At 34.5% G+C, this 12,322-nt stretch overlaps 1 pseudogene; it reads right to left on the bottom strand.

Moving 5' to 3' along the window:
* Window positions 1–6,094: 6,094 nt before the first annotated feature.
* Window positions 6,095–12,322, bottom strand: part of LOC102028434 — a 14,979-nt pseudogene continuing 8,751 nt past the window's right edge.

Here is a 12,322-nt window from a genome sequence, read left to right as displayed (position 1 = left end):
TCTTTAACTTCCTTCTCACATTGCACAATCACTTCATCAGCAAATCCTATAAATTCTGTTTTCACAAAGTATCCCAAATCCAACTCTTTCTGCGACTTCCACTCTTACTTCACTATTTCATCTACAATTTCATTTACCTGGACTATTATAAAATTATCTTGATTTGCCTCCATGTTTCCATTCAAACAAAATCTTGTATACATTATCCAGAGGGATCTCTTCAAAATATAATGCATAACTCTTCTGCTAAAAACTTTTCATTTTACTTGGAATAGAATTCAAATACTTTCCATGGCCCACAAGACCTTACATGACCTGCTCTCTCTCTCCACCTCTCTCTATCTCTCTGTCTCTGTCTCTCTGTTTCTCTGAGTCTCTACTCTCTCCCTCTTTTCTGATCTCACTCCAACTCCCTAATGTACTCCTTCATAAGTGATTGATTCATTGAATGATTATCATTCCTTCATTCATTTATTCATGCAGGAGACATCCTTGATCTTACTTTTTGTTTTGTTTATTTAAGTTTATTAATACAATTTAGGTACACATAATAATCATATTCACTATAGGGAATTTGCACCTGGACATGATATATCTCGATTCCTTTTTTTCTTTCCCCATTCCCATCCTCTCCTTTCAAACCCTTTTCTCCTCTCCATTCACAAAGATCTGTTTTTATATTATGCTTCTTTTCTTATTTTTCCCTTTCCCTTCATTCCTTTGCCCTTCCCCCTTCCTAATTCCATTTTCCTTTTGAACAGTTTCTTTCTATTTTTCATCATCTATTGTACATTTTTGCACTTATTTACTTTTTCAGTTTTTCACATCAGACAGAGATAATGCAATACATGTGTGTGATTTAACTCACTTCTGATTATGGTCTCAAATTCCATCCATTTAGCTATAAATGTCTCAATTTTATCTTTCTTTATGGCTGAGTAATACTCTGCTACATATGAAAAAAAACTGCATCTTTTTAAATCCATTCACTGGTTTGAGTTGCTTCCAAGATTTAGCTATTACAAACTGTGCCACTATAAATACAGTGTACATATTTCTCTGTGCTTTTAATTCTTTTGGGAAGATACCCAAAGGAGGAATAGCTGGGTCAAATAGAAACTCTAGTCCTAGTTTTCTGAGGAATGTCCACACTGATTTCCATAGTGGTTGCACCAACCTACATTTCCACCAACAGTGCAGAAGTGTTTTTTTTTTCTCCACAGCCCCTCCAGTGTTTGTTATCAGTTGTTTTCTTGATAAAATCCATTTTATCCAGAGTGAAATAGAATCTCAGTGTTGTTGTAATTCGCATTTCTTGAATAACCACTGAGGCTGAACATTTTTTCATTTGCAGTTTTTCCTTCTCCTGAGAAGTGTCTATTCATCTCAGATGCTCGTTTTGGGATTGGGTCTTTGAATTTGGAAGGGCTGATTTTTTTCAATATAGTTCTAGAAACATCAGCTAGAGCAGTTAGATATAAGAAGGAAATGGGAGAAGTAAAAGTTAAATCATCATTATTTGCAGATGACATGATCCTCTACTTCGCAGCTCCCAAAAACTCCATCAAAAAACATAGATTTAATAACAAGATTCAACAGCATAGCTGGATACAAAGGCAACAATGAAATATCAATAGCATTCCTGTACACAAACAAGAAACTCACAGAGAGAGAAATTAGGGAAACAACACCCTTCACAATAGCATCAAGAAAAAATGATATACTTAGGAATCAATCTAACAAAGGAAGTATGAGATCTCTACATTGAAAACTACAATACTCTGAGAAAGGAGATCTAAGAGGATATCAGAAAATGGAAGCTACCCCTTGCTCGAGGATAGGAAGAACCAACATAGCAAAAATGGCCATACTCCCAAAACTGCTATACAGTTTTAATACAATCACAATCAAAATACCATTAGCATACGTCACAGAACTAGAGAAATCATTCCTAAAATTCATCTGGAACAGAAGAGACCTAGAATGGCTAAAGCAATTCTGGGCAACAAAGTCAAGTCAGGGGGCATCACAATCCCTGACTTAAAATTATACTACAGAGCTACTGTGATAAAATAGCATGGTACTGGCAAAAAAGAAACAAACAAACCCAGATGATCAATGGAACAGATTAGAAGATGCAGAAACAACTCAAAATGCATTCAGCTCTTTGTCTGATCTTTGACAAAGGGGGCCAAACATATTCACTGGAAGACAGTACTGAAAAAATTGGCTTTCCATATGCCAAAGACTAAAACTAGACCCATGTCTTTCACCATGCACTAAAGTCAAAATGGATCAAAGATCTAAATATTAAACAGAAACACTACATCTGTTGGAAGATAGACTAGGTAGACCTCTGGAAAACACAGGTATAGGAAAAGACTTTATGAACAAAACCCCAATCACACAGGAATTATTACAAAGAATCAACAACTGGATCTCATCTTATTAAAAAGCTTTTGCACAGCAGAAGAAGTCACCAACAGAGTGAAAAGCAACCTAGTGAGTGGAAAATAATTTATGCTAGCTGTTCTTCAGACAAAGGACTAATATCTAGAATATATAAATTGATCTTGCCTTTGTGTCTCCCAGAGTCCATCTAGAAAATCCTCTTGTCCCTATCATCAAATATATCAAAATTTTAACTATTTTGAAAAGTAACATTTAAACACACACTATATTTCCAAGTATATTTCTGTTCAATTTCATTAGTTTTTTAATAATTGTTATTTCACTGTTATAACGTTTTAAAATATATTTGAATATCTGATGAAGTTAGTCTTTGCCTATTAGTTTTCTTCATTTATGATTTTCTTCACTACAATCTCATATGTGTGGTAATCTAGGATTGAAGTGAAGTGGAGATGAAAGATAAGCCATTAGGTTGTATGGTAGCTATTGCATTTGAAATGTATAAGAACAAAAACAATGATAAGTACTGTAAAATTTTTACAGTCATTTGTGAACTAGTAGAAGTCTTGAAAAAGAAAAAGCAAACTCAGATCATTCAACTACTAACTCTATGTTTTGTGAGTCAGTAGTGTGTTTAAGTGATCCTTACCTCCCACAGGTGAAATGAAAATTAGACTCAGGATCTGTTTCTAAGAGTGCTAGTGTTGTGATAAAGACAGAATAGAATGCCCAAGTATTCTAGGTCTCCAATGTTAGAGACAGGACCCTAACAAAAAAGAAATGAAGTCTTAACACCCATAAGCAATTTAGAGACTAATACCACTAGAGTAGCCTGACCAGCAGAGCAAACCTCTTCCTCATTAGAAGAGTAGCTCCTTCACATAAAGATATTGGAAGAACCTGACATGAGACACATGCTTCAAAGATAAAATCTGTCATTTTTAAAATCCTTACTCCTTATTTCTTTGAATGTAGGGGTCGTCCCTGTTCTAGATGAAAATATAGCAGATCCTTATTATTTTGGGAATTTACAAATTCACAGACTTGCTAAAATGTATTTATAACCCCCAAAATCATTACTTATAGACATTCCAGGTCATGTATGGAGAGCCAAAAAATTTGAGTTTGTGCTGTACATTGCCAGCTTAAGATTGAAACAAGGCCATATTATGCCTTTTTGTTTTACCTCTGATATGGTAAGTGCATTTACACCAACCTAAAGTGCATTTATCCCAATATATAATGCCATATATGTTTTATTTTTATCCTTCCTGTTGGGAATTCAGCTGCTTGAAACGATCTCTAAGTGCAGTACTGAAATACTGTCCAGTTGTTCCTAAGCACAAGAAGACTGTGATGTGCATTAGAAAGAAAATATGTATGATTCATTCAGGCTATGATGTAGTACTGCTGAGAGTAAGTTCAGTGTTAATAAATCAAGGACAGGGCAGGGGAGGAAATGTTGATCAAAGTATACCATTTACAGTTACACAGGAGAAATAAGTGCTAGGTCTGCTACTGCACAGTAAGGTAACTATAAACAATGATTTGTTTATATGTGCTGTATATTTCAAAAAAGCATCAGTTAAAATAAATTTTAAAATAGCAATGATAATCATTACAAATTACATATAGGGTATATATATGATAGATATTATCTCTAATAGAATGTACATAAAATGTATATATTTTGAGAAGTTGAGGAAAATGCTTTGGCTAAAAGCTAACAGAAGCCTAAACTTCTTTTTACAAAAGAAATAATGGTTCAATTATTGGCAATTTATGGGCTTTGTAGAATATAGTTACTACAAATACTGTAGTAAGAATTGACTCTACCTTATATAGAAAGGAGTTTCAGAACCTGACTATTAAATATCTACAAAAAAATGGGGAACACCTGTGGGAGTAGATTCATGGTTGCAGTGGTAGGAAAATATAAAACAACAGGGAAAATTTTATCCACATGGAAATAGCCTTTCACACTCCATGATTCAACATTTGGCAAGGACGCTAAGTATGCTTTTGAGATGACATTTTGAAGCCTTGACAGATGATGACAAGATAAAGTGGAGACAAAAGAAATGCTTTAGGGTAATACTGTATTAAAGAAACAGTCAGAAGGCTCTGAACAGAGGACACTGGAGTACTCACTTGGGGTGTGACCCAGAAGGGTCTATCTTCCTCCCCAGCAACTCCCTGCTGTCTCTGCTCCCTCTAGCCCACCCCAGGCCAACTTTCACTTCCACTTGAACACTCAGGTTTAATAACCCTTTTTCTGGGTGCTTTTCTAAAGTCAAAGTTTAAAATCTTTCCTCTCAATGATCCCATTAAAGACAATATATATATAATTAAGTTTTAGCATTCTGCATTAGAATTCATCATAGAGAATTTGCTTATCTGTCTTCTCACTTAGGCTGCATTCCATGACCCTGTTATCCCTACAGTCTACCATATCTGGCAGGTACAGTATTACAAACTTAAAAACGGCTGACTGAATGACTGAGGTCAGCTCTACCACTTAATATTTCTAATAACATTGCCTCAAAATATAGGAAGCAAAAACTGAAAAAAATGTCATAATATATACACTTCTTTCAGTATCTGCTAGATTATTCAAATCTAAATTTAAATATACAACCATCAATTCACACATACAACACTTATACAACAGAATTAATAAATTTAACTCAATAGACATACGAAACACAACATAATAACGACAGGACACATATTCTTTTCATGCAGATTTGTGACATGTACAAAATTTGGCCACTGAAGTGGCCATAAATCATATATAAATGAATTCAAAGAATGGAATACTACAGAGAATATATTTTGGCAGCAATCTAATGGAACTAGAAATTATTAAAATATGACTAGAAAATCTCATAAGTTTGTATTTTATTTTACTAATATATTGTAGTTAATTTTTATGTATAGTGTGAGATATGGATTAAAGCTCATTTTTAATGGATAGTTAATTATTGCAGCATAGTTTATTTAAATGATTATCTTTTTCACTGAATGCATACTTTTTATCTTTGCACCTATTTCTGGACCCATCTGTCACACTGATCTACCTCTACATTTACAGAAATAACACGTTTTCAGTTAATGTACTGTTCATAATTTTTAAGGTAGGTAGTGTAAGTTTTCCAACCTGCTGCTTCTTTTTCAACATTATGTTAGCTGTTCTAGCTCTATTCTATACAAATTTTAGAATCAGTGGTCAATTTTACAATAACAAAATCCTGCTACAATGTTTCCTCAGAATGAGTTAAATCTGGGGAAAATTAGGGAAATTGACACTTTAACCAAGCAGAGTCTTCTGATGTAATACATAATGTATCTAGTTAACTTCACACAATAAAGTTCTATAGTTTTAAATTGATAGGTCCTGAACTTGTTTGTCTTATTTATGCCTAAGTATTTAAAGTATTTGATACTACTGAATGTTATACTTTTAAATTTTAACTTCTTATTGTTCATTTCTAAAATATAGAAATACAGTTGACTGTTAAATAATGATCTGGTGTTGTACAACCTTGCTAAATTGCTTTATCAGTGTTAGTAGCTATTTTTTCAAAATCTATTTGATTTTCCATAGAGTCTTCGGTAAGTAAACAAAATATTAGTATTTCTTTTTCAATCTCATAACTTTTATTTTTTTTTTCTTTATAAGGTCATAGAGTTCCATATAGTGATTCTTCATTTTCACATCCCTCATCAAATGAGCATCCTCTGCTTACACCGGCAGGTTTTGGATCACATTAGAATGATCAGCCATGTCAGAATTGAGCTTGTGTTCCACTAAATGATAGTCATCAACCTTAATCAGTACCTTTCATAACTCCTCAAAGTAGATAGTAATATTCACTTCTATCTGAAGGTCTTCAATAGCAAAAAGTGATGCCATTGATCAAATAATATCACTAGCCATATCAATATCATCAGTATTTACAGTAATCTCTCTACTAGGTATTATTTTTATGCAGAGGTGGCCAGCATTCCATAAGGATGTGAAACACAATTGAAATGGAGCTTTCTGGATGTTTTCTGATAGCAGAAGGTTCTGGTTTACTATAGAACAATGCTCTGTGCCCTTTCTGTAAAGATAAAGTTAATATAACCGAGGCATTCACTGGCAGAATCTGGGCTGCTCAGTGAATACAGAAGAATCAGGGCAGCTATCTTGTCAGGTCAAACACATGGAAGCAGGTATTGCTTTTGTAATTCCCAAGGTTTGCAAGTACAGATCAACAGGGACATCTTTGGGTGGTATAACTGGGACACAGACAGTTGGAGATGTTGTGAATGTGGGGATGTACCATGCAGCTTTCACCTACAAAACTTTCCTCTGCAAAAATCAATACTGCTTGGATGAAAATGTCATTTGATGCAGAAATGCATAATTCTGTATGCGCAGCTTCCATCTTATTTCCAAGATTGACTATGCTGCTTGGTATTGGCTGGGATTATGTCCCTTTGCCCATTGGCTTCATTCAGTGCACTGCTCAATTCAGTGCTGGCATTTTCCTCACAGTTATGGAGTTCCAGCAACAGATTCTATTTTTCCAACTTAGTTACCTGATTAGGTCCTGCTCTGTGCTGGTGTCAGTGAGGTGTCCCCTCATCTCATCTGTGCCTGGCAGGTAGCCCCAGATGTATGTGGCTATCTACCCTGTAATCTCCCTCTACTACACCAGTGATTACAGAAGAAATATTATCTTTAAAGATGATCTCCCCAGGTTGGCCACTTTGAACTTCAACCTCCCTTTAAGCCAACTGGTTTTCAATTCTCACACTCCATCAGAATGAAAGTCGAAAGCATGAATGCTCACGGCATGATTTTTAGATTTAATTCTCCAGGACTGGGATATTTCACCATAAACTCTGACTGTGCCATTAGAAAGGGAATACCCAAATTGGCTGCTATCCATGGGACATAGAGGTGATTATTTCTGTTTCTGTCATTTCTGCCACAATCTTACCTTTTTTAAAAACTTGCTGTCAAAATCCTCAGACCCAACAGGAAGCCCTTTCTTCTTTCCCATCACCATCAAAGTCATACAAAGCCAAGGAATGAATACTGTCTCCAATAACCACCCAAAAGTGATCATTTCTTTCATGACTGAAACCATGCAGGTCACAATTTCCACCAGTAATTGCAAGAGAGAATGTGTTTCTCATTGTCCCCAGCACATTTGCCCCATCTGCTACCTCTCTGGAGATTAAATCTGAAGTATTGTAGACATGATAGGCCAAAAAATTAGTCCATGTCCCCACTAAAAATGCATCACACTCAAGCTCAAGTTTCAATACTCCTGCAGTCAGGCAGCTGACTGCCTGGTTAATGTTCAAGAGAGAAACTTCAGATTCTAGTGGGCTCAACTGGTCTGTCAGGGAAACGCTGGCTCATTGTAAGAAGATAGTGAATAAAAACTTTGTTTTGGTAGTGGGTGCCAGAATCATAGTTGTACCCTCTGGTCACCATTTGGGGTGTGATTTTGTGGCACAGTTTCAGGGAGAACACAGGCAGCACAGTGGCCACAGTGGCTGAGAGAAGGACTAGTACCTCATTCACCTGGGTGAAGGACACGGGGAAAAGATCCACTTGGCCCAGTTGCCTCAACAGCGCCAGACCAAGCCTATACTTTTCTCTTTGTGTAATATCTTTGGCTAATTTTAAATGTACTATCTTTTTCTAATTTTAAAAATGTTGGCACTGCAGAGTGACTGGAGTGTACATTCCTCACAGTTACGGAGTTCCAGCAACTAGCATACACTTAAAATGTGGAACTAGACAAGTATTCCAACTTTCACCACTTTTATTCAACACTGTACTAGAAGTTTTAGCCAGAGCAATAGGACAAGAAAAGAATTAAAAGGTATCCAAATTAGATGAAAGAAAGCCAAATTGTCTCTCTTTGCAGATGACATAAATTTTAAAACCACCAAAATCTGTTAGAACTAATAAATTCAGCAAATTTGTAAGACACAAAATCAAAATATAAAAATCAGTAGCTTTTTGAATACCAATACCTAATACCAATAGCTAATTATCTAAACTAGAATCAAGAGAACAATCCCATTTACAATAACTACCAACTCCCCCAACCAAAACAAAACAAACAAATATGAGAATAAATTCAACCAAAGAAGTGAAAAGTCCTCTGTCTTGAAAACTATAAAACACTGTTAACAGAAAGTGAAGAGGACATGTACACACATGCATGTACACACATGGAAAGGCATTCTGTTTGTGGATTGAAAAAATCAGTATTGTTAAAATGTCCACATGACCCAATGTGATCTATAGATTCAATACATTTCTCTCAAAATACAATGACATTCTTCACAGAGCCAAGAAAAACAATCCAAATATTTGTATGAAACCACAAAAAGGAAGAGCCAAAGCATTCTTGAATAAAAATGACAAAGGCAGGAGACAATATGCTACCAGACTTCAACATCTAGTATAAAGCTGTAGTAATCAAAACAATACAGTAATGGCAAAAGAACAGACATATAAACAATGAAACAGAACAGTCTAGAAGTAAGTGCACATATCTACAGTAAATTGATTTTTTTGTTTTGTTTTTGTTGTTGTTGTTGTTGTTTCCGGTACCAGGAATCAAACTCACCACCTCACACTTGCCAGGCAGGCGCTATGCCGCTCAGCTAAATCCCCAGCCCCCAGTCAATTGATTTTTGACACAGGCACTAAGAATAAGTGTTGGAGAAAGAACAGTCTATTTAATAAATGGTGCTGGAAAAATTGGGTATTTCCATGCAGATTGAAACTGGACCCATAACTCTCATTAGTTACAAAAAACAACTCAAAAGAGATTAAAGATTTAAATATAAGACCTAAAAATTTGAGACTACTAGAAGGAAATATGGAGAAAATGATTTAGGACATTGAAATGGGAAAAGATTTGGGGAGAAAATCCCAAAGAAACAGAAAACAAAAGCAAACTGTCTCAAACTCCAAAGCTCTGCTAAGAGAAGGAAACAATTAATAAAGCAAAGAGACAACCTACTGAGCGTGAGAAAATATTTACAAACTATTGGTAAAAATATAAATTAGTATAATAATTATGGAAAACAGTATGGTAACTAAATTAGAAGTGTCATAGACCCAATATTTCTTCTACTGGGTATATGTCCAGAGGAAATGAAATTAATATGTCAAAGAGACATTTTTACTCTTATATTTATTGCAGCACTGTTCATAGTAGCCAAGTAATGGAAACAACTTAAATGCCCATCAACTGATGAATGGATAGAGAAAATGTGGCATACACACACACACACACACACACACACACACACACTGAAATACTATTCATCCTCAGAAGTAATAAAATCCTGTTATTTACAATAACATGAATAGAAGTAAAATGAGCCTGGAACACAAAGACAAGGACCACACGAACTCATTTATTTGTAGAATATAAAGCAATTGGTGTCACAGAATTTGAAGGCAGAGCTTACCAGAGGCAGAGAAGATCAGAGGGAAGGGAGAGGTGAGGAAAGGTTGGTCAATGGAGATTAAGTTGTAGTTATATGGGGCTAAGAAGTTAGGGTGGCTATTGCACAGCAGAGTGACTCTAGATGACAATAATGTATTGTGAGTTTCAAAAAGTTGGAGGAAAGGAATTTGAATATTTTCACAAAAAGAAAAGATGAATGTCTGAAAAGATAAATACACTTAACCTGATTTAAACATTATACAACATACACATATATAAAAAGATCACAAGGGGGCTGGGGATTTAGTTCAGCAGCACAGCGCCTGCCTGGCAAGTGCAAGGTTGTGAGTTTGATTCCCGGTACCGGAAAAAAAAAAAAATCACAAGGTGTCCCATAAATGTATAATTTTCACATTTTGTTTGTCAATTAAAAAGAAAAAGATATCTCATTAAGAAAAGATATTTGGATTAGAAGTATGCACAGAAGATGCTCAAAATTGGTAGCTGTTGGTAAATGTAAATTATAACCAAAATGGTGTATTACTACACACTTGTTATAATGTGTAAAATTAAGAAGAAAAGAGTAATTATATTAAAGTGATGGCTTAGTCTGCTGGGAATGTAAAATGAGAGGGTATTTTAGAAAAACAATTTGCCAGTTTCTTTAGAAATTAAACATACACATATCATATGATCCTGCCATTCCACTATTATAATTTACTCAACATTGAAAGCATACTCCTATGCTGTGACATACACAAAAATATTGAGTAGCTTTAATTGCTCCAAATTAGAAACAGCATCAAATGTTTATCAATAGGTAAATGTATGAACCAAGCTATGCAATAGAATACTACTCATAACAAGAGCAAATAAATTGTTGAAGCAAAATGAATTCATCTAAAAAATAATTATGTGGAGTGAAAGAAGCCAGAAAATATGTGCAGTTTAAGATCTTTATTTAAGTCTTGTAAAAGGCAAACTAATCCATAACAGAAGGCAGGTAAGTCATTGTCTCTGACTAGAGGGCAAAGAGGGTCAGGAGGGAAGTACCCAAAACTTTTGAAGGTGATAGGTATGTTTGCTATTGTGATTATGGTGATAACTTTGTATTTGTGTGTGTGAAAATTTTTGAAAATCGTTTTACATTTAAATATGCCAACTACTTTCAGCAGAGCTGAGAAAATATTGAACATATCAAAAATACTATTAGGAAAATGGTCAAGCCATGACTGGGGAGAAGGTAATTAGAATTTTGGTATAGCTTATAAAGGATTAGCATTCAGTAAGTATGCAAACCTATGAATCAATATGAAAAAGACTAACAATATAAAAATGTGTAAAAGTAGTGAATAGAAATTATATGTAAAAGTATGCATAAGCGGGTCTCAAATATATGAAATTATACTCAATTACTTCTGTATGTGAATTCAAAGTACTTCCCAAACTGGTTAAAATGGAAAAAATGAGATAAAATTAATAGGTGAGAATATGGAACAGTAGAAATTATTATCCATTATTGGTGTATACACAAGTAGCTATTACCACTTTTGAAAACAGTTTGCTATTACCCAGGAAAATTGAACATGTTCAAACTCTATAAACACTCACTTCCTTTATTGACTATGTATTCAAATAATTTGCTGAATTTGTATGCTTACAATTAAAAAAAGAATATTTACAGAACACTATTCAAATACAAAATATTCTACAGTGTACATGTATATTCAAATGTAGTGGATACATAATTTAATGATTATTCATACAATAAGTATTCATAAAATATCAAAGACTTAAAAGAAAAATTACAGTACATATATCAACATGATCATATCATGAAAACAATACTGAATAAGGGCAGCAAGTTACAGATGACTTCTTACAAATTCTATTTCAAAAACAAGCAAAAATGCAATGTATGTTTTTCTAGAGGTATGTGCTTACATAGGAAAACAACAAAACCCAACAAACAAAGCCATAAAAATTATAAAAGAAAGCAAGAGAATGACTACTTCAGGATATGGTTTGTCTGGGTAAGGACAAAGAGAGATGGTCATAGGATATATTTGAAGTATGAAAATATTTTGTTTCTGTCCTGGCTATGGAAACATGGATTTTCCTTTATACCATTACTGATTTCTACATTTATATTTACATGCTCTTTGTTAGGTATGATCTAACTTACAATTTAAGAATATTTATTACAAGGAATGGGAGAAAGCTGGGACACTAAGCAGAGGACTAGTTACAAGGTTAGTGCAGCTACCTACACAAAAGAAATTTGAAAACGTAAGCTATGAATTTTTATTATTATTGTACTAGGTACTGAACCCAGGAACTTTGCACTGAGCTATATCCCAAGCCTGCCTTTTTTTCTTCCTTCCTTCCTTCCTTCTTTCCTTCCTTCCTTCCTTCCTTCCTTCCTTCCTTCCTTT

The sequence above is a fragment of the Chinchilla lanigera genome, unplaced genomic scaffold (genome assembly GCF_000276665.1).
Source record: "Chinchilla lanigera isolate Chin_1 unplaced genomic scaffold, ChiLan1.0 scaffold00022, whole genome shotgun sequence".
NCBI classification, from domain to species: domain Eukaryota; kingdom Metazoa; phylum Chordata; class Mammalia; order Rodentia; family Chinchillidae; genus Chinchilla; species Chinchilla lanigera.
Note: the sequence above shows the minus strand (reverse complement) of the source record. Positions and strands in the feature narration are given on the sequence as shown.